The 26,507-nt window shown below is 37.4% G+C and overlaps 1 long non-coding RNA gene and 1 pseudogene across 1 annotated transcript; both read right to left on the reverse strand.

Moving 5' to 3' along the window:
- Positions 1–320: 320 nt before the first annotated feature.
- On the reverse strand, positions 321–14,120 carry LOC113355183 (annotated as a pseudogene).
- Positions 14,121–15,590: 1,470 nt separating this feature from the next.
- Positions 15,591–17,335, reverse strand: LOC113355185. Its single transcript, XR_003362199.1, has 2 exons — positions 17,063–17,335; positions 15,591–16,663 (listed from the first exon to the last, which is right to left on the reverse strand). It is a non-coding gene; the product is annotated as an uncharacterized LOC113355185 (long non-coding RNA).
- Positions 17,336–26,507: the final 9,172 nt, after the last annotated feature.

Genomic DNA, 26,507 nt, shown 5'->3' on the forward strand with positions numbered 1-26,507 from the left:
AGTTTTTTCCTTTTCTGTGTTCCGTGCTTGAGTATTTTGTTTTTAGATTTCTTAGCTTCATTATTCTCTCGGTGATGAATTGTTTTTCTTACTATATTGCCCTTTTTTAGTCAAAAAAAAATGACCCCGAGATCGACCGCATGTGATCCAATTTTATCTTTTTTAGGTCATTCAGAATCACTGTGAAATCAAATTTTATGGTAAAATCCATGACATTCAAAATGTAAAAATGGTGGAATCCAAACCATTACACCATAACCAAGTGAAATCAAGGTGTAAGACCAAGTACGGTTTTGATACCACTCCTACACCTCCTCCGATACACTCTCACTCACAAACATCTACCAACATCTCCCGCGCAAAGTGAAGTAAAGCTACAGAGAAACCATGGCTGCTACTACCACCGCCATGAATCCACAAACCCTCCCCGACACGGATACCATTCCCCTCGCTGAACAACGACTTCAAACCACTACAGCACCACCACCTTTCTTACTCTCAATAACATCTCATTCAACACTAATCTCCTTCCTCACGTCCCGTTCTAAATCTTCATATCCTTCAATATCAGTAACTGAATACATCTCTTTGCTAATAGAGGGCAGTGAATATACATTCACAGAATGTGATTTAACGATTTTCTGCGAACTAAGTTGTGCTAGTACAGTTGTTTTAGGTAGACTCCCTCCTTCGTTTAGGCTTCTTTCCTTCTTCATCATCATCTCTTCGTTGTACTTGTCCATTTCAACGGCTCCTTGTGCCGAATCAGCTGATCCTTCTGTTAGAAAAAACGCTTTAAAATTACCAATTTTTCCATGGACTATGTTTTGATCCCTAGACATATTGCCCATTAATTGGTTTTTCTTTTGAATAGATAAAACAATAGTCCCACATTGACTAAAATCTAAAGAGTTTCAGACATAAATACCATAGAATTGGATATAAGGGCATGGCCCTTGGGTCATTAGACTTTTGTGCTTGGAGGGAAGGCTTAGACTAGGGCAAGGTTGCCTTTCCCGTACGCGCGGTGCTTCGCACAGAAGCACGCACGCCGCCGTCCGTCCGTCCGGTCGGTTCGGGTGTGGGTGTGGGTGTGGGTTCATTAGATCCTCTCTTTTTGCTGAAAATTTTGGAACGTGTTTTACACACATGTAGAAGAATCCTCTTCTTTGTCTGCACATGTTTGTCTTGGCTTTCTTGTCTGTACGTGTTTGTCTTGCTTTCCTTGTTTGCACATGTTTGTCCTGGCTTTCTTGTCTGTACGTATTTGTTTTGGGTTTCTTGTCCGTACATGTTTGGCTTGGCTTCTTGACAACACACTGCTCTAAGCCTGACAAAAGCAACACTGTTTTTAACCCAACATTACCAGTATTTCTGTCATATGCATGGTTTGGTTGCATGCATTTTTCCTCTCGTTTGTAACGTCTTAAACACTATATAAGGGAGGAGTCTTGAGCTCATTTTACACACCACAGAGAAACATCTCTTCCCCTCTGTTTTTCTGTAAACATCTCTTCTACTGTTTTAAGTTCTGCCAAGCTCTAAGGGTACCCTCATTGTATGCTACATTGAGGGGTACTAACTGTAGTTGTATCCTGGAGGTGACTCGCCAACTGATGTAGCATCTCAGAGGAGTGGCAGGCGATATTGCCTTTAGGACAGCGTAGTTTACGTGCCTCTACATTTTCTGTGCAGCAACATCAGCAACATTTTTTTGAGCTAAGTATCTTCTTCTCAGTTACATAATTAGTACTTTCTCCAACAATCTAAAGGCAATATCCTCTTTACTGTATTTTGTAACAACATGGGAAAGAGTACTGTAGACAAACCCCCAAAGTTTAGTGGCAAAGACTTTAAACGATGGCAGTCCAAAATGTTATTCTTCTTAAAATACCAAAGGCTAGATGAAGTTGCCTTAGAAAGACCCTCAAGAAGGCTTCATGACCGTGGTTATGAAGATAGACTGGATAGGTGGACTAGGGAAAATTACATGTGCAAAAACCATATTCTTAACTGTCTGGATGACTCCTTGTACGACTTTTATAATGCAAAAGAGAATTTTACTGCTTTTGATTTATGGGAAGCCCTAGAAGAAAAATATCTTGCTGAAGCTGCTGGAAGCAAGAAGTTCTTGGTGGCTAGGTTCCTGGAATATAAGATGACTGATTAAAAGCCTGTTGTAGAACAATTCGTCGAACTCCAGCTACTCATCAACGAAATTCTTGCTGAAGGCATGCATATTGATGAATCTCTACAAGTATCTGCAGTGATTGAAAAGCTACCACCCTCATGGAACGAGTACAAGAGGAGGCTGCGACACAAGAATCGCGAAATCACCATGGTGGAGCTGGGGAAAAAGATCCAGGTGGAGGAACTTCTGTGCTGCAAGGACAAAAGCCTGATGCTGAGCAAAGACATGTCCAACAAAGCTCATGTCCTGGACGATAATGTTGCGTCAAAGAAAAGGCAAAGAGAATCCAGCAAAAATGGTAACCGTAACAAACAACGTAACTCCAAAGGTAACCATCTTAAGCCAAAGGGTGGTGTCTCCAAAAACACCATCAAAGGCGACTGCTATAACTGTGGGAAAACTGGTCATATGGCCAAAGATTGCAGGGCACCTAAAAAGACCAAAAATCATCCTAAACAGAAAAATAAGGCAAACGTAGTAGATGATTCTGGATATTTTACTGGCATGGTGTCTGAAGTTAACCTTGTCTCTAATGTGACCAATGTGAGAGACTGGTGGCTTGATTCTGGAGCCACTAGGCATGTCTGTAAATTCAGAAATGCTTTCTCCTCCTATAAAAAAGTAGGAGACGATGAGAAATTGTTTATGGGAAACTCTTCTACCTCTAAAGTGGTGGGAAAAGGCAAGGTTGAATTGAAACTCACTTCAGGAAAAACTCTCGCATTGAATGACGTGTATCACGTCCCGGACATATGCAAGAATCTTATCTCAGAAACCATCTTACTTGGGAAAGGTTTTAAATTTGTAGCTGAGTCTAACAAGGTTGTAATCTCTAAAGGTGGTGATTTCGTAGGAAAAGGATATGTCACTGATAACATGATTAAGCTTAGTGTACTTTCTTTGAACTTGAATGATAATGCATCTTCTTCTGCTTATGTTTGTGACTCCTCACATGTTTGGCATGATAGACTAGGACATGTTAATTTCAAATCTATTGAAAGACTTGCTAAATTAGGCTGCATTCCTAAAATAAACTTTGACAGAGGTCATAAATGTGAAATTTGTGTTGAATCTAAATATGCTAGAAAACCCTTTAACAAAAAGGTTGAACGTAGTACAACTCCCCTAGAACTAATCCACTCAGATTTGGGAGATTTGAAATCAACACCAACTAGAGGAGGTAAAAAATGGTACATCACTTTTATAGATGATCACTCAAGATACTGTCAGGTTTATCTTCTTAGAAGTAAAGATGAAGCCTTAGACGCTTTCAAATTATATAAACTTGAAGTAGAAAACCAAAGAGGTGTTACTATTAAAACTCTTAGGTCGGACCGAGGCGGTGAGTATGTGATACCTATAGGAGAATTCTGCAAACTTAATGGCATCATTCATGAAACTACTGCACCTTCTTCACCTGAGTCGAATGGAGTAGCTGAAAGGAAAAACCGAACACTCATAGATATGGTGAACGCTATGTTAGCTAGTTCAGGGCTACCTTCGAACCTGTGGGGGGAAGCAATTCTCTCTGCTTGCTATATCTTGAACCGAGTTCCATTTAAGAAATCCGACAAAACTCCATATGAGTTATGGAAAGGAAGACAACCGTCCTATGCATACTTTAAAGTGTGGGGGTGTTTGGCCAAGGTGGCCACTCCTCGTTCCAAGAAAACCAAACTAGGACCTAAAACTGTAGATTGTGTTTTCCTAGGATATCCTGAGCACACTAGTGCTTATAGGTTCATGGTAATTGGTGAGAACACCATAATGGAATCCAGAGATGCAGTGTTTTTCGAACACATTTTCCCTTTAGGGTCTGGACCTCATAAAAGGGTCCGCGATGATCTCTCAGATGTTCCTTCGACTAGTCAACCCCCGTCTCTAGATGCTGAAACCGAACCTAGAAGAAGTAAGAGGGTCAGAACCGAGAAAGGTTTCGGTCCAGATTTTGTGACTCTTACGGTAGAGTCTGAACCCCAAACCTATAAGGAAGCTATGACTTCTCCGGAAGCTCCCTTCTGGGAAGAAGCTTCAAATAATGAGTGGGATTCCATTCAACAAAATGAAACTTGGGAGCTTGTAGACTTACCTCCTGGTAGTAAAACCATAGGTTGCAAGTGGGTCTTCAAAAGGAAACTTAGAACAGATGGAACTATAGAAAAACACAAAGCTAGGTTGGTAGCTAAGGGGTACAGACAACAGGAAGGATTAGATTTCTTTGATACCTATTCACCGGTCACTAGAATCACTTCTATCCGGATGCTGATTGCTATTGCTTCTATTTATGATTTGCATATACATCAGATGGATGTTAAAACTGCTTTTTTATATGGTGAATTGAATGAAGAAATTTATATGGACCAACCTGAAGGTTTTGTTGTGAAAGGTTTTGAAGATAAAGTATGCAAACTGAAAAAATCTTTGTATGGTTTAAAACAAGCACCTAAACAGTGGCATGAAAAATTTAATCATGTAATGATATCTAATGGCTTCAAGGTTAATGAATCTGATAAATGTGTTTACATTAAATCTTGGATGATTCTCATGTTATTGTGTGCCTATATGTTGATGATATGCTCATATTAGGTAGTAACCTTGATAGTATTAATACCACTAAAAGCATGCTTAACGAAAACTTTGACATGAAAGACTTAGGCCCTGCTGATGTAATCTTAGGGATGAAAATCAGAAAGATGTCTGATGGATATAGTCTTAGTCAATCTCATTATGTTGAAACTGTGCTTAAGAGATTTAATCATGAAAATGCTAAACCTGCAACTACTCCTTATGATCCCAATTGCAAATTGAAAAAGAACAAGGGTGAGGGTATTTATCAACTTGAGTATTCTCGTGTTATTGGCAGTCTTATGTATTTAATGAACTGTACAAGACCTGATATTGCCTATACTGTGAGTAGATTAAGCAGGTACACTTGCAACCCTGGGCAGGATCACTGGAATGCTCTCTACAGAGTTCTACGGTACCTGAGAGGAACTTCAAACTATTGCTTAAGTTTTGGGAAGTATCCTGCTGTGCTAGAAGGGTATTGTGATGCTAACTGGATATCAGACTCAGATGAGTGCAAATCCACTAGTGGGTACATCTTCACACTTGGTGGTGCGTCTGTGTCATGGAAGTCTACCAAACAGACATGTATAGCCCGATCCACCATGGAGTCTGAGTTTATAGCCTTGGAGAAAGCTGGAGAGGAAGCTGAATGGATACGAGGTTTCCTGGGTGGAATTCCACTCTGGCCCAAGCCTGTGTCTTCGATCGCAATCCACTGTGACAGTCAAGCTGCTATTGGATGCGCAAAGAATAGTGTATACAACGGAAAGTCTATACATCTTCGAAGAAGACACAAGACAGTGAAACAACTACTCTCTACTGGCATCATCTCTATAGACTTTGTAAGGTCTAAAGAGAATATTGCAGATCCTTTGACGAAAGGGTTATCTAGAGAGGTAGTTAGATCCACATCGAAGGGGATGGGACTCAAGCTCATAGAATAAATCGCCATGAAGGACACTCAACCTTGTGAATGGAGCTCCAAGATCAAGGTTCAATGAGATAACTAATTTTTGGTGATGTCGAGAGAAAGCACTATCTTTGTCCCTCCCTATGGTGTAACCGTATGATAGTGCTGCCTGCATGTTTTAGGATGATCTGTCAAGATCTTAATGAGTTCCATGGCTTTGCTTAAAGCGGAGTGTGGCAGGACACTCTTAATGGACTCACCTATGTGGATGTTGGAAGTGGGGCCGCTTCCTATGAGAATTTGAGCTTTTTCTCTAGAGACATTCATTAAGTCCGGGATTTAGCCCACGGCCAAAACGGGCACAACGGCAAGAGCTTGGCAGCTTTTTCTTTGAGACATCAAAGTGTGGTTGTTATTTCTGAATTGCACTCACTGTTGACGGTTCAAGACATTGTGTTCACCGAAACAACAAGCAGTTCCGGTAACCTCTCACTATGTTAAGGTTCAATCTCTGGGACACCTTAGCCTAATATTGATGTATTATGTTTTCTCGTATTTCGTCGATATGTTTTATCATTCATGTGGGGGATTGTTAGAAAAAACGCTTTAAAATTACCAATTTTTCCATGGACTATGTTTTGATCCCTAGACCTATTGCCCATTAATTTTTTTCTTTTGAATAGATAAAACAATAGTCCCACATTGACTAAAATCTAAAGAGTTTTAGACATAAATACCATAGAATTGGCTATAAGGGCATGGCCCTTGGGTCATTAGACTTTTGTGCTTGGAGGGAAGGCTTAGACTAGGGCAAGGTTGCCTTTCCCGTACGCGCGGTGCTTCGCACAGAAGCACGCACGCCGCCGTCCGTCGGTCGGTCGGGTCGGGTCGGGTTCGGGTGTGGTGTGGGTGTGGGTTCATTAGATCCTATCTTTTTGCTGAAACTTTTGGTACGTGTTTTACACACATGTAGAAGAATCTTCTTCTTTGTCTGCACATGTTTGTCTTGGTTCTTGTCTGTACGTGTTTGTCTTGCTTTCCTTGTCTGCACATGTTTGTCCTGGCTTTCTTGTCTGTACGTATTTGTTTTGGGTTTCTTGTCCGTACATGTTTGGCTTGGCTTCTTGACAACACACTCTAAGCCTGACAAAAGCAACACTGTTTTTAACCCAACATTACCAGTATTTCTGTCATACGCATGGTTTGGTTGCATGCATTTTTCCTCTCGTTTGTAACGTCTTAAACACTATATAAGGGAGGAGTCTTGAGCTCATTTACACACACAGAGAAACTCTCTCTCTCCCTCTGTTTTTCTGTAAACATCTCTTCTACTGTTTTAAGTTCTGCCAAGCTCTAAGGGTACCCTCATTGTATGCTACATTGAGGGGTACTAACTGTAGTTGTATCCTGGAGGTGACTCGCCAACTGCTGTAGCATCTCAGAGGAGTGGCAGGCGATATTGCCTTTAGGACAGCGTAGTTTACGTGCCTCTACATTTCTGTGCAGCAACATCAGCAACATTTTTTGAGCTAAGTATTCTTCTCAGTTACATTATTAGTACTTTCTCCAACAATCTAAAGGCAATATCCTCTTTACTATATTTTGTAACAACATGGGAAAGAGTACTGTAGACAAACCCCCAAAGTTTAGTGGCAAAGACTTTAAACGATGGCAGTCCAAAATGTTATTCTTCTTAAAAGACCAAAGGCTAGATGAAGTTGCCTTAGAAAGACCCTCAAGAAGGCTTCATGACCGTGGTTATGAAGATAGACTGGATAGGTGGACTAGGAAAAATTACATGTGCAAAAACCATATTCTTAACTGTCTGGATGACTCCTTGTACGACTTTTATAATGCAAAAGAGAATTTTACTGCTTTTGATTTATGGGAAGCCCTAGAAGAAAAATATCTTGCTGAAGCTGCTGGAAGCAAGAAGTTCTTGGTGGCTAGGTTCCTGGAATATAAGATGACTGATGAAAAGCCTGTTGTAGAACAATTCGTCGAACTCCAGCTACTCATCAACGAAATTCTTGCTGAAGGCATGCATATTGATGAATCTCTACAAGTATCTGCAGTGATTGAAAAGCTACCACCCTCATGGAACGAGTACAAGAGGAGGCTGCGACACAAGAATCGTGAAATCACCAGGTGGAGCTGGGGAAAAAGATCCAGGTGGAGGAACTTCTGTGCTGCAAGGACAAAGCCTGATGCTGAGCAAAGACATGTCAACAAAGCTCATGTCCTGGACGATAATGCTGCGTCAAAGAAAAGGCACGGAGAATCCAGCAAAAATGGTAAACGTAACAAACAACGTAACTCCAAAGGTAACCATCTTAAGCCAAAGGGTGGTGTCTCCAAAAACACCATCAAAGGCGACTGCTATAACTGTGGGAAAACTGGTCATATGGCCAAAGATTGCAGGGCACCTAAAAAGACCAAAAATGATCCTAAACAGAAAAATAAGGCAAACGTAGTAGATGATTCTGGATATTTTACTGGCATGGTGTCTGAAGTCAACCTTGTCTCTAATGTGACCAATGTGAGAGACTGGTGGCTTGATTCTGGAGCCACTAGGCATGTCTGTAAGTTCAGAAATGCTTTCTCCTCCTATAACAAAGTAGGAGACGATGAGAAATTGTTTATGGGAAACTCTTCTACCTCTAAAGTGGTGGAAAAGGCAAGGTTGAATTGAAACTCACTTCAGGAAAAACTCTCGCATTGAATGACGTGTATCACGTCCCGGACATATGCAAGAATCTTATCTCAGAAACCATCTTACTTGGGAAAGGTTTTAAATTTGTAGCTGAGTCTAACAAGTTGTAATCTCTAAAGGTGGTGATTCGTAGGAAAAGGATATGTCACTGATAACATGATTAAGCTTAGTGTACTTTCTTTGAACTTGAATGATAATGCATCTTCTTCTGCTTATGTTTGTGACTCCTCACATGTTTGGCATGATAGACTAGGACATGTTAATTTCAAATCTATTGAAAGACTTGCTAAATTAGGCTGCATTCCTAAAATAAACTTTGACAGAGGTCATAAATGTGAAATTTGTGTTGAATCTAAATATGCTAGAAAACCCTTTAACAAAAAGGTTGAACGTAGTACAACTCCCCTAGAACTAATCCACTCATTTGGGAGATTTGAAATCAACACCAACTAGAGGAGGTAAAAAATGGTACATCACTTTTATAGATGATCACTCAAGATACTGTCAGGTTTATCTTCTTAGAAGTAAAGATGAAGCCTTAGACGCTTTCAAATTATATAAACTTGAAGTAGAAAACCAAAGAGGTGTTACTATTAAAACTCTTAGGTCGGACCGAGGCGGTGAGTATGTGATACCTATAGGAGAATTCTGCAAACTTAATGGCATCATTCATGAAACTACTGCACCTTCTTCACCTGAGTCGAATGGAGTAGCTGAAAGGAAAAACCGAACACTCATAGATATGGTGAACGCTATGTTAGCTAGTTCAGGGCTACCTTCGAACCTGTGGGGGGAAGCAATTCTCTCTGCTTGCTATATCTTGAACCGAGTTCCATTTAAGAAATCCGACAAAACTCCATATGAGTTATGGAAAGGAAGACAACCGTCCTATGCATACTTTAAAGTGTGGGGGTGTTTGGCCAAGGTGGCCACTCCTCGTTCCAAGAAAACCAAACTAGGACCTAAAACTGTAGATTGTGTTTTCCTAGGATATCCTGAGCACACTAGTGCTTATAGGTTCATGGTAATTGGTGAGAACACCATAATGGAATCCAGAGATGCAGTGTTTTTCGAACACATTTTCCCTTTAGGGTCTGGACCTCATAAAAGGGTCCGCGATGATCTCTCAGATGTTCCTTCGACTAGTCAACCCCCGTCTCTAGATGCTGAAACCGAACCTAGAAGAAGTAAGAGGGTCAGAACCGAGAAAGGTTTCGGTCCAGATTTTGTGACTCTTACGGTAGAGTCTGAACCCCAAACCTATAAGGAAGCTATGACTTCTCCGGAAGCTCCCTTCTGGGAAGAAGCTTCAAATAATGAGTGGGATTCCATTCAACAAAATGAAACTTGGGAGCTTGTAGACTTACCTCCTGGTAGTAAAACCATAGGTTGCAAGTGGGTCTTCAAAAGGAAACTTAGAACAGATGGAACTATAGAAAAACACAAAGCTAGGTTGGTAGCTAAGGGGTACAGACAACAGGAAGGATTAGATTTCTTTGATACCTATTCACCGGTCACTAGAATCACTTCTATCCGGATGCTGATTGCTATTGCTTCTATTTATGATTTGCATATACATCAGATGGATGTTAAAACTGCTTTTTTATATGGTGAATTGAATGAAGAAATTTATATGGACCAACCTGAAGGTTTTGTTGTGAAAGGTTTTGAAGATAAAGTATGCAAACTGAAAAAATCTTTGTATGGTTTAAAACAAGCACCTAAACAGTGGCATGAAAAATTTAATCATGTAATGATATCTAATGGCTTCAAGGTTAATGAATCTGATAAATGTGTTTACATTAAATCTGTGGATGATTCTCATGTTATTGTGTGCCTATATGTTGATGATATGCTCATATTAGGTAGTAACCTTGATAGTATTAATACCACTAAAAGCATGCTTAACGAAAACTTTGACATGAAAGACTTAGGCCCTGCTGATGTAATCTTAGGGATGAAAATCAGAAAGATGTCTGATGGATATAGTCTTAGTCAATCTCATTATGTTGAAACTGTGCTTAAGAGATTTAATCATGAAAATGCTAAACCTGCAACTACTCCTTATGATCCCAATTGCAAATTGAAAAAGAACAAGGGTGAGGGTATTTATCAACTTGAGTATTCTCGTGTTATTGGCAGTCTTATGTATTTAATGAACTGTACAAGACCTGATATTGCCTATACTGTGAGTAGATTAAGCAGGTACACTTGCAACCCTGGGCAGGATCACTGGAATGCTCTCTACAGAGTTCTACGGTACCTGAGAGGAACTTCAAACTATTGCTTAAGTTTTGGGAAGTATCCTGCTGTGCTAGAAGGGTATTGTGATGCTAACTGGATATCAGACTCAGATGAGTGCAAATCCACTAGTGGGTACATCTTCACACTTGGTGGTGCGTCTGTGTCATGGAAGTCTACCAAACAGACATGTATAGCCCGATCCACCATGGAGTCTGAGTTTATAGCCTTGGAGAAAGCTGGAGAGGAAGCTGAATGGATACGAGGTTTCCTGGGTGGAATTCCACTCTGGCCCAAGCCTGTGTCTTCGATCGCAATCCACTGTGACAGTCAAGCTGCTATTGGATGCGCAAAGAATAGTGTATACAACGGAAAGTCTATACATCTTCGAAGAAGACACAAGACAGTGAAACAACTACTCTCTACTGGCATCATCTCTATAGACTTTGTAAGGTCTAAAGAGAATATTGCAGATCCTTTGACGAAAGGGTTATCTAGAGAGGTAGTTAGATCCACATCGAAGGGGATGGGACTCAAGCTCATAGAATAAATCGCCATGAAGGACACTCAACCTTGTGAATGGAGCTCCAAGATCAAGGTTCAATGAGATAACTAATTTTTGGTGATGTCGAGAGAAAGCACTATCTTTGTCCCTCCCTATGGTGTAACCGTATGATAGTGCTGCCTGCATGTTTTAGGATGATCTGTCAAGATCTTAATGAGTTCCATGGCTTTGCTTAAAGCGGAGTGTGGCAGGACACTCTTAATGGACTCACCTATGTGGATGTTGGAAGTGGGGCCGCTTCCTATGAGAATTTGAGCTTTTTCTCTAGAGACATTCATTAAGTCCGGGATTTAGCCCACGGCCAAAACGGGCACAACGGCAAGAGCTTGGCAGCTTTCTTTTCTTTGAGACATCAAAGTGTGGTTGTTATTTCTGAATTGCACTCACTGTTGACGGTTCAAGACATTGTGTTCACCGAAACAACAAGCAGTTCCGGTAACCTCTCACTATGTTAAGGTTCAATCTCTGGGACACCTTAGCCTAATATTGATGTATTATGTTTTCTCGTATTTCGTCGATATGTTTTATCATTCATGTGGGGGATTGTTAGAAAAAACGCTTTAAAATTACCAATTTTTCCATGGACTATGTTTTGATCCCTAGACCTATTGCCCATTAATTGTTTTTTCTTTTGAATAGATAAAACAATAGTCCCACATTAACTAAAATCTAAAGAGTTTCAGACATAAATACCATAGAATTGGCTATAAGGGCATGGCCCTTGGGTCATTAGACTTTTGTGCTTGGAGGGAAGGCTTAGACTAGGGAAAGGTTGCCTTTCCCGTACGCGCGGTGCTTCGCACAGAAGCACGCACGCCGCCGTCCGTCCGGTCGGGTCGGGCTCGGGCTCGGGTTCGGGTTCGGGTTCGGGTGTGGGTGTGGGTTCATTAGATCCTATCTTTTTGCTGAAACTTTTGGTACGTGTTTTACACACATGTAGAAGAATCTTCTTCTTTGTCTGCACATGTTTGTCTTGGCTTTCTTGTCTGTACGTGTTTGTCTTGCTTTCCTTGTCTGCACATGTTTGTCCTGGCTTTCTTGTCTGTACGTATTTGTTTTGGGTTTCTTGTCCGTACATGTTTGGCTTGGCTTCTTGACAACACACTGCTCTAAGCCTGACAAAAGCAACACTGTTTTTAACCCAACATTACCAGTATTTCTGTCATACGCATGGTTTGGTTGCATGCATTTTTCCTCTCGTTTGTAACGTCTTAAACACTATATAAGGGAGGAGTCTTGAGCTCATTTTACACACCACAGAGAAACATCTCTTCCCCTCTGTTTTTTTGTAAACATCTCTTCTACTGTTTTAAGTTCTGTCAAGCTCTAAGGGTACCCTCATTGTATGCTACATTGAGGGGTACTAACTGTAGTTGTATCCTGGAGGTGATTCGCCAACTGCTGTAACATCTCAGAGGAGTGGCAGGCGATATTGCCTTTAGGACAGCGTAGTTTACGTGCCTCTACATTTTCTGTGCAGCAACATCAGCAACATTTTTTTGAGCTAAGTATCTTCTTCTCAGTTACATAATTAGTACTTTCTCCAACACCTTCTTCTTCGAGTTTCTCCATTGATAATTTCTTTGACTTTGATATGTTGTTGTATGTAATGTACATGATCAACTGAACTGATCCTAACACAAAACCAATCGCATTTGGCACCTACATGCATTTATAATATCAAAGTTAGTGCATTTCATATTTTACAAGGTGCTCAACTAAGTGTTGAGATATATAGTTCGTGCACATTGAGCATATATACTGGCCTCTTGTTAGTCGTTTTCCACATACTTATTACATTTTTATTCCGGTAGGGAACTCAACTCCCTGGCATTCCAACGAAGAATGCCTGTCACTCATGCAATGATCTATAAATTATTTCTTACCCCAATGAAGAAGTCCTTTGTAAGTACCGAATAAACGGACCAAATGCCACCATTGAGAAAGAGAAAAAACGTCAACCAAAATGGCATATACTCCACGCTCTTCGTCGCTATCACATTTTTCTGTATATACGTCCGTTAAATAATTAACCATCCGTTTTGAGAGTGTGAAGATAAAATTTTGATTAATACAATGGTAAATTAGTAACTGCAACAAATGTACCGGGGATCAAAATTTGTATATTTGGTACTTACCATGACTCCTAATGGAGCACCATACATTCCTAAAGTGAATCCTGCACAAATGAATCCAACAACGGTCAGCCGTAGACCTCCATGTGTAGCAAGTAATGTAATTAGTAATACAGCCCCGTAAAACCCAACGTTCACAATCCCTGCTAACTTCAAATGTTTAATCTGCAGATATAATTAACTGAATACACATATTTAGAATCTTAGCCTCGCGGATATAAAAAAAATTAATCTACATATATAATTAACCGAACACACATATTTAGAATCTCAACCTCGCGGATGCAAAGAAAATAAAAATGATATAATCTGTGTAAATATGTACGACAAACCTTAGAGTCTCTAGGTGCATAGATGATGAAAAGAGTAACATAGATAACTTGAAGAACAGCACCAGCTCCATTAACAGTGACTATAAGGATACCACCAGTTTTAAGAAGACCATAATGATGTACTTAACAATGTGCAAATATATGGTATCCCTTTGAAATTCTCTGTTGCTTTCTTCTTCACTATACCTCTAAACGTTGTTCTGTTCATTCAATTCAATATACATCAAATCAAAGTATAACTAAATTACATACTGTTAAACAAAACACAAGAAACCTAAGAACAGCTTTTGGGTGTTACTTACATTGGAGATAGAAACACCAATATAGATATTATGTTACCAATTACACCCACAATGAAGCTTATGGTAAGAGCTGCCATTACAAGATGAGTTTTTTTTTGGGTGATAAAGTTTTGAGTGTTTGACCAAAATGTGGGTATTGCCGTATTGCAATTGCATTATAATGTTTGAAGATGTGGTGGACATTTATAGACAGTACAAAGAGGGAGTGATGTTCTTTTAGAGATCATTTTTTGCCACCGCATATAGCATATCACTATATCACAGTAACAGCATTAAGTTCAGTACTTGATTAAAACGTCGGTTCTAGCTAGACCATTTTGTGTCATTTCAGTGTTCTTTTGTGGCATTGTGCGTTAATGGGTCCAGAGAATCAGAGAGGTGTTTTATTTTTCGGTTTGCTGTTATAGCTTTCATCTGTCATTTCGCCATGCTTTCTATCTTCAGCATGGTATTGTTTGTTGGCTAAGGCAGTAAATCTGACACCTGCCGAGCATCTAGACTTTGGAATATATGGTTAATGCATCCTACTCCTCCACGTAAAAATAAAATACATCAACCTAGGTGCAAGATCCAGGAAGTGGTGGTAGATGGAATTTCTACTTTTTTAACGGATGATAAAATACAAGACCAGCTGGTATGTTAATATAGACGCTGCCGGGAATGGAGTCGGGATCTTTTAGTCTTCGGGTCAAACAAAAAATTCTAACATTGGAAAATCTATTTTGACTCGATTCATTTTGTAAACTTCATTTATGGTCATATATAAAATTACACTCAGTTGCCAACCACTGTCTAGCGTACAGTGGTAAGGGCATCTCCTTTCGTCCATATTGTGGAAGTAGGGATCGATTCCCACTAGAGGGTTGGATCTCCCATTTTCATCGATTAGCAGTGGACTAATCCAGCTTGATAGGTATGCTCATGGGGATGGGCTTAGATGTGCCAAAAAATCCAAATCTCAGAATTGAGATTGGGTGGGGGAGGAGTGGCGGTTGGATTAGCAGTAGAACTCGTCCAGCTTGTTAAGTCTGTTCATGAGGATCGGCTTAGATGTACCGAAAAAAAATCCAAATCTACTTCCACAATGGTTCAAAACCTAGTGAAACCTATAGGCCCTATCTACATCCCAACCCATTGAGTTTATGGGCCTAGTTTACCTAGAAAATCTTCTTGCAAAATATTAAAGAATGGTCGTATTCGTATACGATGTAGGACATCTATTCTTATTTTTAGAAGTCATAATTGTTTTCATAAATTAATTAGATTTTGTGCCCGTGCTACGCTTGGGCAGACCCAAAAATCATCATTTGTTTCTTTTTATTTTTAACCATATTTTTAGTTTGTTGTGATGTGGTTTTGCCTCACTGGTCGTGCATTTTTATTTGAAGTCATATTTTTACTTTTAACTATATCCAAATATTTAATAAGATTCCAAAATTGCATTGGAAAAATGAAAACAAAAATAAAAAAAAGTTCTGAAATCATATCGGTTTCTTGAAAAGCTTAGTACAAATTGATTCAAGTGTTCTTAATAAAATCCCAATATTAGCGAACCTGGGTAGAGAACTAACAGAAAGAAATAGAATAAGTGTTGGTCGTAAAAAACATAGGAAAGAACCAATAAACAGGCATAGAGATGAAAGTTAAGAATTAACAGACTCTCCAATTTAATTTCTGTCCAAGGGAAATGGAAGTTCTTAGACATTCTAGAAGTTGCATATTACAAAAATGAAACAACATCTCAACTGTCAACCTAAGTAAAAGAAATAAGAGCAACCACTGAACTATTAATTTGCATTATATAATATACAAAACGAAGGGCTTCAGTAATACCTTTGTACCAACCCATGGAGACTGCTTTGCAATTTCTAAGAAAGGTGCAGGAAAAGGCTTTTGGCCATTGTAGCAATATTCGATTCCAATTGAATTCCAACTCGTAACAGAATTTATCACCTGAAACCACAGATAAAACTAATACATAGAATTACGTAAGAAGACGCGAACACGGTTTTGAGATTAAAACAGGGTATAAGGATATAACAGTAATAGAAACAATCAGTAGTAATATGGAATGAATGCTTAGTCGTTACTCAAAAAGGAAAGAATATAGTTCCATTATTGACGACAAACAAACTTTGTATGAATATGGATTACTAATCAAGTATCTGTAACAGGTAACATTTATACTTCACATGCATATGAACAATACTGGTTATCTTGGAAGCTTTTTCAAAACCGCCAACAATCATAATGATAGACAACCTATGAATTCAGGATGAACAGTGATTTGGGTAGATTTGTTGGATAGCTTATTGTGATTGATAAAATTTGAAAATTATTGGAGGCTCAATAAATTAATCCCGGGTAGCACATATAAGTACATACTTTACTAACATGCAAAGAGGAAGTTATTGTTCAGAAACATGAATCTTTTTCAGAAGCATCAATTAGTTTTGTAAATCATAGCTAAGATAAATCAAATTGCCGAATTTTTTCGACCAAATTAACTGGTCAACTGCAGCCATGACATCAGACATATAAATTCCAAATGTGTAGAGTGATTTGTACACAACAATCCTACAAATAAACATAGGGTTCGACAGTTATGATAAGAACAAAAACATCACCTAGATCTTGAAAGTATAAATTGACTACATGGAACAAAAACATCCACAATTTCCAAGCATCTCCAATTAAGTAACTCATCTGCAAATCAAATGTTTCAAATCCCTAAAAAAAATTAGAAGAAACCCTAAGAGCCAAAGTTTAAAGATCGAGAAAAACAATAATCATATGTATGGGAAAACAAATTGTTTTTGCTTCGAATCTGGGCACTGTGATTGGTATCAATCCATTAACAATGACATAAATCACTTTCAAGTAAAGAGTTGAGTTGAAAAAAAAAACAGTAAAACTAAACACCAAAAATTGATTATAAACACCTTGAAGATTAATCCAACCTCTCTGCAACTATTTATCTAAGTATCCCTAATAAAAAAGTGAACCCTAATAACATATAGCAAAATAGAGATGATGATGACAACAAAATCCTAATCAACGAAACCCTGTTTATCTATGTATACTTAGTGTTCACTGGAACATTACCTGATGTTGTTGATGATACTGGATATATGTGGGATTGCCAAATAATGGAAGAAGAAGAAGATGTGAGATTTTTCGCAGAGATTTTTTTATGAAAAATAGGAAAACAGAGAACTTATTACCTACACATAAAAAATCCCAGTTGATCAAATTAATCAAATCGATCTTCTGTTAAACTTCTGGAAGAGAAGGAAGGTGGTGGAGAAGAGGGTCGTGGGCGGTGGGAAACAATATTAGGGTTACGAGAAAAAAGAAAAAAAAAAATCTCTCTCAGGATTTTCTTTCCGGGAAGATTGTTTTCCAATTAAAAAATTTCTTTATTTTGTGGGAAAAATCCTTGTTTTTTTCTCCTTTGAGGAAAAGTGAAACAGAGCAATTCTGTGAATGGGTGACGGTCACCGTTTAACGTGGAGCCTAATGAGCTTAGGATTTTAAAGGAGTTAGATACAATCTTTATTTTAGAATTCTAGTTATTTTAGGTACCTAGTTTATGCCTACATGGCATATGTGACAACATATGGGACATCTTATTATCAATCAAATTATTATTCGTTTAATTTCTTAATACAACTCTCTTTCATATCTTCTTGATTATGGTGCACTCACATCCCTTTTCTTCCATTCGCATCTTCAACAATCTTCGTATTCATTCTTCTTTATCGTTCTACGTTAGCTGTCATCAGAGCCGAGAATTTTAGATTTTCATCTAAAATTCGATCCTTGTTTCTTATTAGCAATGACACAAGAAGATGAGGAATTGACTAATAATGACTAGGAAGATCTGCATGAAGCTTACGGTGAGAATTTTTAAATAATAACTCGTCCTATTTTACCTACCCAACCTTCTTATTTTAAGAGAAATAATATTTTCAAATCCAAGTGTCTAATTAGAGAGACAGTCTGTGTTATGATTATTGATGGTGATAACATAAAGAATTACGCTGTTATTGTAGTAGAGAAGTTAGGTCTATTAGTTAGTTCACATCCTAATCCTTATTCGGTTGGATGGGTTAATGGCTCTACTTCTCAGGATATTACACACCAATGCCTCGTGAACTTTTCTTTTCCTGTGTATGGAGACTTGTTATTAGGGGTGGGACTTCCCGAACGTTGGGCGGGCATGGGTAACATACATCAAAACTTTGGGCAAGTTTGGGCATAATTTTTATAAACCCGAGTTAAATTTGGACAAGCATGGGCACAAATATTTCTAACCCAAGCAACCCGCGCCCAACCCGAAGAACTATGATGTAGTTGTATAAAGAGAAAATTTAGATATTATCTTCACATCTAATAATGAAAATATAAATTATATCTATTTCATTAATAAATCATTCAATATGAAAAAAGTTTTTATTATTGTAAATAATCTTCGGTTATTTGGAAATTTAAGATAAATTGAGTAATTAAATCTTATTATTACTAAAATTTGTTATTATCGTATTAACAAACTCATATGTCTAGCGAAACTTGGGCCAACCTGAGGAACCCGGGGAACCCGTGGAACATAATTTGGGCGGACTTGGGCAGTACCTTCATGGGTTCCACGGGTTCGATGGGAAATCTGCGCAAAGGATTCCTACCTCGGGTCTGCCTCGGCCAAGCCTTCTAACCCGCCCAACCAACCCAAGTCCCACCCCAACTTGTTATGTGTGATGTCATCGACATGACTGCTACACATCTACTTCTCGAAAGACCTTGACAGTATGATATTCACACAGTTCATAAGTCTTATGAAAATACATACACCTTCTACAAGGATGCTAGAAAAAAAATTGCATCCTTCTAAGTGTGCTGCAATTTTCAAAGAGTGCAGTGATAGGATGACTAGTGCTTTAGAAGCTTCCATAGTCATTTCACTACGATCTCATGACGAGAATAATGAAGTATCATCATTCCACTGCATCGGTTGGTGAGGAAGAGATGAAAACTACTTCCCAAAAAGATAAAGGAAATCAGTTGAAAGAGGTTTCCCATGATCCACTAGAATTTAATGGTAAGTTATCAAATCTTGATAAAACAAATGATATAGTAGATCATGATATCAATTTATCTTCCTTGTATATCGTTGAGGATAATTTTGAATTACTGATTATGGGGAAATACAAACATTCTCTTATTCATACCCTAGGAAGACTCAATTTGTTGAGTTAAACCATGGGGATATTTTGTTTCGTTTTTTATATCTACTCATATGTGTAAACATTTATCTCAAGAAGATATATCTAAGCAAAATTACACCGCTAGACGATCTATAGATGAAAAATCACTATGTATTCTTATGAACGTCATGTGCACAACATCTCTAGATGTTGATATTCACATGCAATAGATGTTTGTGTAATGGTATACACCAAAAGGTATTGGGTGGGAAATTGCATGTCTAACACTTGCGGCTGCGAATTTGGGAAGTAGAAGTTTGTTGTTTCCTGTTATTAGTTTACATATCATTGGCCCTTATAGTCATGATCCTGGTTGTATTCACTCGGCATTGTTGTGGACAAACTGTATTTCAAATGTGAAAGAAATTTTATTCATTAAATTATATGACCGATGAGGAAGGTCGTGGAAGGGAAAAAAGTTTTCCACGTATAATTGACATAGCAAGTACGATTGGTTTGTTTCTCTATTTTAATGGAATATTTTTAAATCATAATATTCGCACATCAGTTTTCCATTATAAGAAGTATCTTTTCCTAGGCACCGCATAATTATTGGACAACAAAGTTGGTCAACAAAAGGATTGATAGGATTTATTATTAGATATATGTTATATTTTCTATTTAGAGACAATACTTAGTTTCTGCATGCGACCATGGCATCTTGCAGTCCTATATATGAAATTTCCTTAATTAGAACGAGAGATTATGAAGTTACGGTTCGAGTTTCTCTTGAAGTTCAAAAAGAAAATGATACTCTCAGTAATCTTCTTAACACGTCTAGTGTGTTGACATTATGATAAGTATTAGAATTTTGGTGTCTAATTTAGTTCCCAGGGTTTTTATTGGATATTTGCATATCTTTCTTTTGAAAATATCAAGTAATTCTAGATGGAAACAACTTGAATTTGGGTTTCTGCAAAGTTTAGTTTTTATGATGACGTTGGTCAACCTGAATCTTTAGCGAGTATAGAATGTCAGGAATTAGTTTGTCAAATCATTGAATACTCGTCGGCGCATCTCAAAACAAATACACTCTACAGAACCTTTGCTTTTCATTGATTGTCAGTTGAGCACATTGCGTATTCTCCTTTTTCCTAATTGATAGAATCTCAAATATCGGAAAACGTACCCATATTTAACATGGTTGGATTATCAATGGTGTTCTAAGAAAATGATAAATCGACAACTAGTACAATAATAGTTGTATCCCCTTCTTTAGAGTTATATGAATCTGAGGTTTTATTTAGAGTTATAGAAAGAGCCTTACTTCTAATGTATTTTCTCATATTAGGATAGTCTTTATCCAAATGACTGAAACCTTTACATTTGTAGCATTGTGGTTGATATTCATCATCTTCCTCTTTATCCTTTTTGTTCTTGGACGGAACTCGATCATGAGGACGTGTGTGATGATGATTATCCTTTATGAATCTCTTATTCCCATTTCTTAAAGAGATCTCGAAACCGCAGTAATCAATGACATGGTTGAATCAAAATCAAAATCATCATATGCGTCATCTGCAATCACTTCATTTGGGTCATCTACTAGTCGAACCTTTTCACCCTTAGAAGGAACCTTAGGATTTCTTTCAGCTTTGAAAGTAATACCTTTAAGTTGGTCACATTTAGACTCATGATCAAATATCTTTAGTTTTCCAACGAGAGAGCTTCGAGAAAGTGTTGAAAGATCATTTGCTTCCATGATTGCATATTTGTTAGACTCATAGCTTGATGGAACGATCTGAGAAGCTTGCATACTATATCCTTTACAAAAATAGTTTTCCCCGATAAGAAAGATGCATTCACAATCTTCGAAAGTTTGAAGTGAAATTCCTTAAACGTATCGTTATCATCCATACGAAGGTTTTCCCAATCAGAATTCACGGTTTGAAGTCTATCTTCCTTTTCTGATGTGTTACACCTTCGAATATAGTCTTAGATTATCTCAAGCATCCTTTGATGTTTGATACATGGAGATGATGTTGAATATTTCGTCTTACTGCGTGTACAATATCATTCAAACTATTTGAATTCTACGATGTGAGAGCCTTTTATTCACTAGAGTACATTGCTAAGCTTTTCAACTCAGATTCTGAATTTCCATCTTTGGAGGATTGTACCCATCAATGACTAATAACCAAGTATTAAAATCGCTTGACTGAAGAAACGACTTCATAGCATATTTCCACAACAGATAGGTGGTACCATCAAACCTTGGCGATACGTTAACTGAACTCATAGGTTAGATCACAACAAACACACATTGTTAGATCTTTTCATATTTCTTGATATGATACCAATTACAATGACGAGGGTATCATGTACACCACATTCTTTCCAATATCAACATATTCAAGATACACCTTGCATGATCTAATATAGACCAAGAATGTCAAGAAGATAGCAATTACAAGATGTCCACTTGGTATGTAGTCCAAGTCCAGAACCTACCCAAATATGGGATAAACCAGGTATTAATTAATGAACAATTGTATTTACTTCAATTATAAAAAAAAACTAAATAATGCGGAAGTAAAGTAAATAACACGACACAAGATTTTGTTAAAGAGGAAACCGCAATTGCAGAAAAATAATCTCGGGACCTAATCTAGTTTTGAATACTCTCATAATTAAGCCGCTATACAAAGACTACTACTAACTTTGTATAGTTGAGACCAAGTAAACTAACTCCAAGTTACTCCTTTTTTTTTAGTACACATGCGCTACGACCAATATATATGTTCTACGCAGGTGAATCCTAAGATAGGGACCACTATCTTAAGTTACTTCACCCGTTGTGAATATTTTTAGTACTGAAATCCTTTGGATAATATTCTGAAATAGTAAATAACTAATCTCTATCCGGTAAGCCGCTTTATCAATCTCAAAAATTTAATCATAGATTTTGGTGAGTTATCCAAAGGCTCTTCCGTTTAAAAGATTTAACTGCTATGTGTCTGTTTAGACCAATCAAGATCTAAATTATCGAGATAATTAAATATTAGTTTGCAATCTATTCAAAGTATATCTCAGAGAAAAATAAAAGGAGATACATCACTGATCTCTACAACAATCTATAAGATGTCGATCAAGATAAACAAGCTTGTAGGATCCTAGTCAATCAAGTGTGAACGAAGTATAATCACAGAGAATACTAATTAATAAATCTTCTTGTCTTCAGATATTCAGTCTTCAACGTACGTACCTGCATAAATAACTTTCTTCCCTTATGATTAATCACGCACAAAACTTAGTCTGTTAACAATGGATGATCACAAGCCTATCTTCATATATAAAAATATATCTGAACTTTGTCGATCCTTGATCTAGTTCGTGTGATCTTATATCAGAAGAGAAGGATCACGAAATAAACAAACTAGTGATTATCAAGGTTCAACTACCTTTCGTCAATTAAATCAATAATAATAAAACCAGCTGACATTCTTGTATATAATTGGGAGAACGGTCAAGACACTTGTTTTGACGTTACAGGGATTTCGTCCTTCAAAGGTGGAGGACTTTGTAGATTTAATCCAGGACGAGCTATTTCTGCGGCTATCAACCGTAAGCGTGCCAAATACTTGGACATATGCACATCTCATGGTTACAGTTTTGGTGTTTTAGCCTTTTCTACATTAGGCGAATTAGGAGATGATTTTATTGTTTTTTTGAATCGTTTGAAAAATTTCTTATCTAGTTTTGATGCTAATTCTAAGATAGGCAATTTTCTTTTTCATAGAGTAGGAATAGCTATCCAAAAAGGAGTTGGGGCGCAACTTGTTGCTAGGCTCCCAACCAAATCTTTGTAAATTTACATTTTATTGAAACAACGTTATTATTCATATATTTTAATCATTTATTTAAAAATAAATAATAATAATAATAATAATAATAATAATAATAAACGACATTTGATTTTGTTTAATAAAAGCCCCTGGAGGCAATCTTCATAATAAAAAAAGTAATAATAATAAGATTCCAGTTTCCACGAACGACACTTCTAGACGATTCTTGATCCCAGGGAAGTCTATAAATGAAGCGGGTGTAAGAGATTTCACCTAATTAGGATACTCTCCTCTCCAAGTGAGTATTACAAGTAACATTGTTAGTCGGCTTCTCACGCTGACTACAAAATGAAGTGTGTTTGTTTTGGGATGAGTTTGTAAGAAGAACAAACTTCATTAGTTATAGACCAAGGTAGTTTGGACACCAAGGAATTTCCAAAACCGAGAATATCAAAAAATATGCAATAAATGAATATTTTTGGTATTCACTAAATTTCGCTAACTATCTATCATGGATGACAACTATATTATCTAGCATACAAGTATAATTTACTAAAATATATTCCAGAGATATGATTTAATTACTACGAAATTGAAGACAAATAAATTCCAAATACCAAAAATATATTACAGAATATTTTTGTTTGGGATCTCACCTTAGGTATCAAGGAAAATACCTGAACACTAAGAAATAAGAGTTTAGCACATGTTCAAATACTATGATGAAATTAATGAATTTTCCATATTAACCGAATATATATTCTGATAACTATGCAAACCCTAGATAAATCAGAAATGTGTTTGTAATTAGTTAACCTATTAGGGATCGGTTCTGCAAAAAATCCCCGGGACAGGTCCTAGTATAGATCCTTGTTTAAGGGATCGATCCTAGAATAGATCCTTTGGTTCCTTTCAACTACGAAACAATTTTCGCAAGCATACTTCATTTAACTCATGTAATTAAAAACAGTTTTCTAGGCATGGAATAAATTCAAATTTCAACATGCTAAACTAGTTACAAGTTACAGTGTTATTTCGTTGAAAAAGCGGGGGTCTAACAACACCACCCAATATTTCGCTTAGCAATCTGTATGGACAAACTCGAATATACTTTAAAGAGAATCAACAAGACTCAATCAATTAAAAGTATATCAACTTATTTCAATTATAAAAATAAAACAATATAATGCAGAAATTGAAATAACACAAACACCATAAATTTTGTTAATGAGGAAACTGCAAATGCATAAAAACCCCGGGACCTAGTCCAGATCGAACACACACTGTATTATGCCGCTACAGACACTAGCCTACTCCAAGATAACTTCGGACTGGACTGTAGTTGAACCTCAATCAGTCTCCCACTGATCCAAGGTACAGTTGTACTCCCTACGCCTCTGATCCCAGCAGGATACTGCGCACTTGATTCTCTTAGCTGATCTCACCCACAACTAAGAGTTGCTACGACCCAAAATCGCAGGCTTTGACAATAAACAAATCTGTCTCACACAGACAAGTCTATCAAAGTATCAATCTGTCTCCCATAAAAAAAACCTAAAGTCTTTGTTCCGTCTTTTGATAATAATCAAGGTGAACAGGAACCAATTGATAATCCGGTCTTATATTCTCGAAGAACAGCCTAGATTAATCAATCACCTCACAACAATCTTAATCATATGGTAGCGAAACAAGATGTTGTGGAATCACAAACAATGAGACGAAGATTTTTGTGATTACTTTTTATATCTTGCCTATCGGAGATATCAAATCTCAAGCCAATCAATCTGATTGTACTCGTGTGATAGAAGATGCAAGATCAGATCACACAACTACGATAAAAGTAGTATCGTTCTGGCTTCACAATCCCAATGAAATCTTTAAGTCGTTAACCTGGTTTTAGAAGAAGAAAACCAAAGGTTAAAGAAGAAACGACTCTAGTACGCAAACTATTATCACACGTAAGGTGTGGGGATTAGTTTTGCACAATACTAGATGTCTCCTTTATATAGTCTTTCAAATCAGGGTTATGCCTTGGTAACAAAGCAATCAATATTCACCGTTAGATGAAAACCTGATTTAGATTCAAGCTAATATTTCTCAACCGTTAGATCGAAAACTTAGCTTGTTATACACAAATGAACTGCACGCTTCTAGGTTTGTTAACCATACCCAAACGTGTACATTGTTGGTTCAACAATAGTTAACCAAAAGGTTACCCATATGAGCATTTCATATCAACCATGTTCTTCTTCACCATAACTAGTTCAAATGACCCAAATGAACTAGTTAGAGAGTTGTTCAATTGCAAGGAAATATTATGTAACTACACAAGACACAATTGAAGCAAAGATGATTTGATTCACTTGAATCATTTCATGAACATTTATAGCCACGGTTTGCAAACTTCATTCCTTAGTCTTTTTAAAGTTTAAGTTCAGAAATCATCTTCAGATATATAACCTTCTTAAGTTCGCACACTAGGTTCGCGAACTTAAGCAACCGGCAGAGTTTACAAACTCCAGCAGAAAATCTCGGCAAGAGACCTTCCGCCGGTTCGCGGACGGGGTTCGCGGACCGGTACTCACGCAACTAGTTTGTCAACTCCAGCAGAATTTCTCGGGATGAGAAGTTCGGAAGTTCGCGGACTGAGTTCGCGGACTTGGCAACAAGTCATTCTTCCGGTTTCTCTTGATCAACAAAGTTCGCAAACTTTGGTTCAAGGAATATGACTTATACATAAATGTGTTTCCACAACAATGCTTATGTCCATCATTGGTTATGTAATCTAAACTCTCATTTCAATCATTGAAACATTCTTAGAGGACGTTATATAGTTGTTACACCATTTCTCGTCAAAGCAATTTTCATGATGATTGAAACATATCATGACTTTCGTCACTAGGTAAAGATACACTTGGTCGAAGCAAAAAGCTTACCAACACATATTTCGAGATATAGATAGGCGATGTATACTCGGCTCGAAATACCAAATGTGTATAATCTAAGTCTATATATATAGCATACGACTTTTTGTCTCAATAAGTAGGAGATAGAGTATATAGACTTTTGAGTGACAGATAAGTTCAAGTCTTCACATACCTTTTTGTCGAGAAGTTCCACCGGTTCCTTGAGTAGTTCTTCTACTTGTATGATGAATCTCCATGAAGTCCTTGAGATCAACTACACTTTCTATCCTAGTCCGAGACTTAGCTATAATCTCCAAGATAACTCCTCTAAAATTCCACAGCCGCACACCCCTCAAGATATGACCATTAAGCACAAGTTTAAAAGAACTCTCACCCATTTGATGTCATTCCCGAAAGAACAACAATAGCGACCTTAATTTCAAAAGAAAAGAAGGATTTTATTGGACACCAAAAACGATAAGAATGATTTTTTATATCCAAAAACTCAATCAAATTAATCACAAGTAAAACCCGTGACTAATTTAATTGGTATATACAACCAAATCAAACACAAAAAGTGATCAATTTAATTGTT

The sequence above is a fragment of the Papaver somniferum genome, chromosome 3 (genome assembly GCF_003573695.1).
Source record: "Papaver somniferum cultivar HN1 chromosome 3, ASM357369v1, whole genome shotgun sequence".
NCBI classification, from domain to species: Eukaryota; Viridiplantae; Streptophyta; class Magnoliopsida; order Ranunculales; family Papaveraceae; genus Papaver; species Papaver somniferum.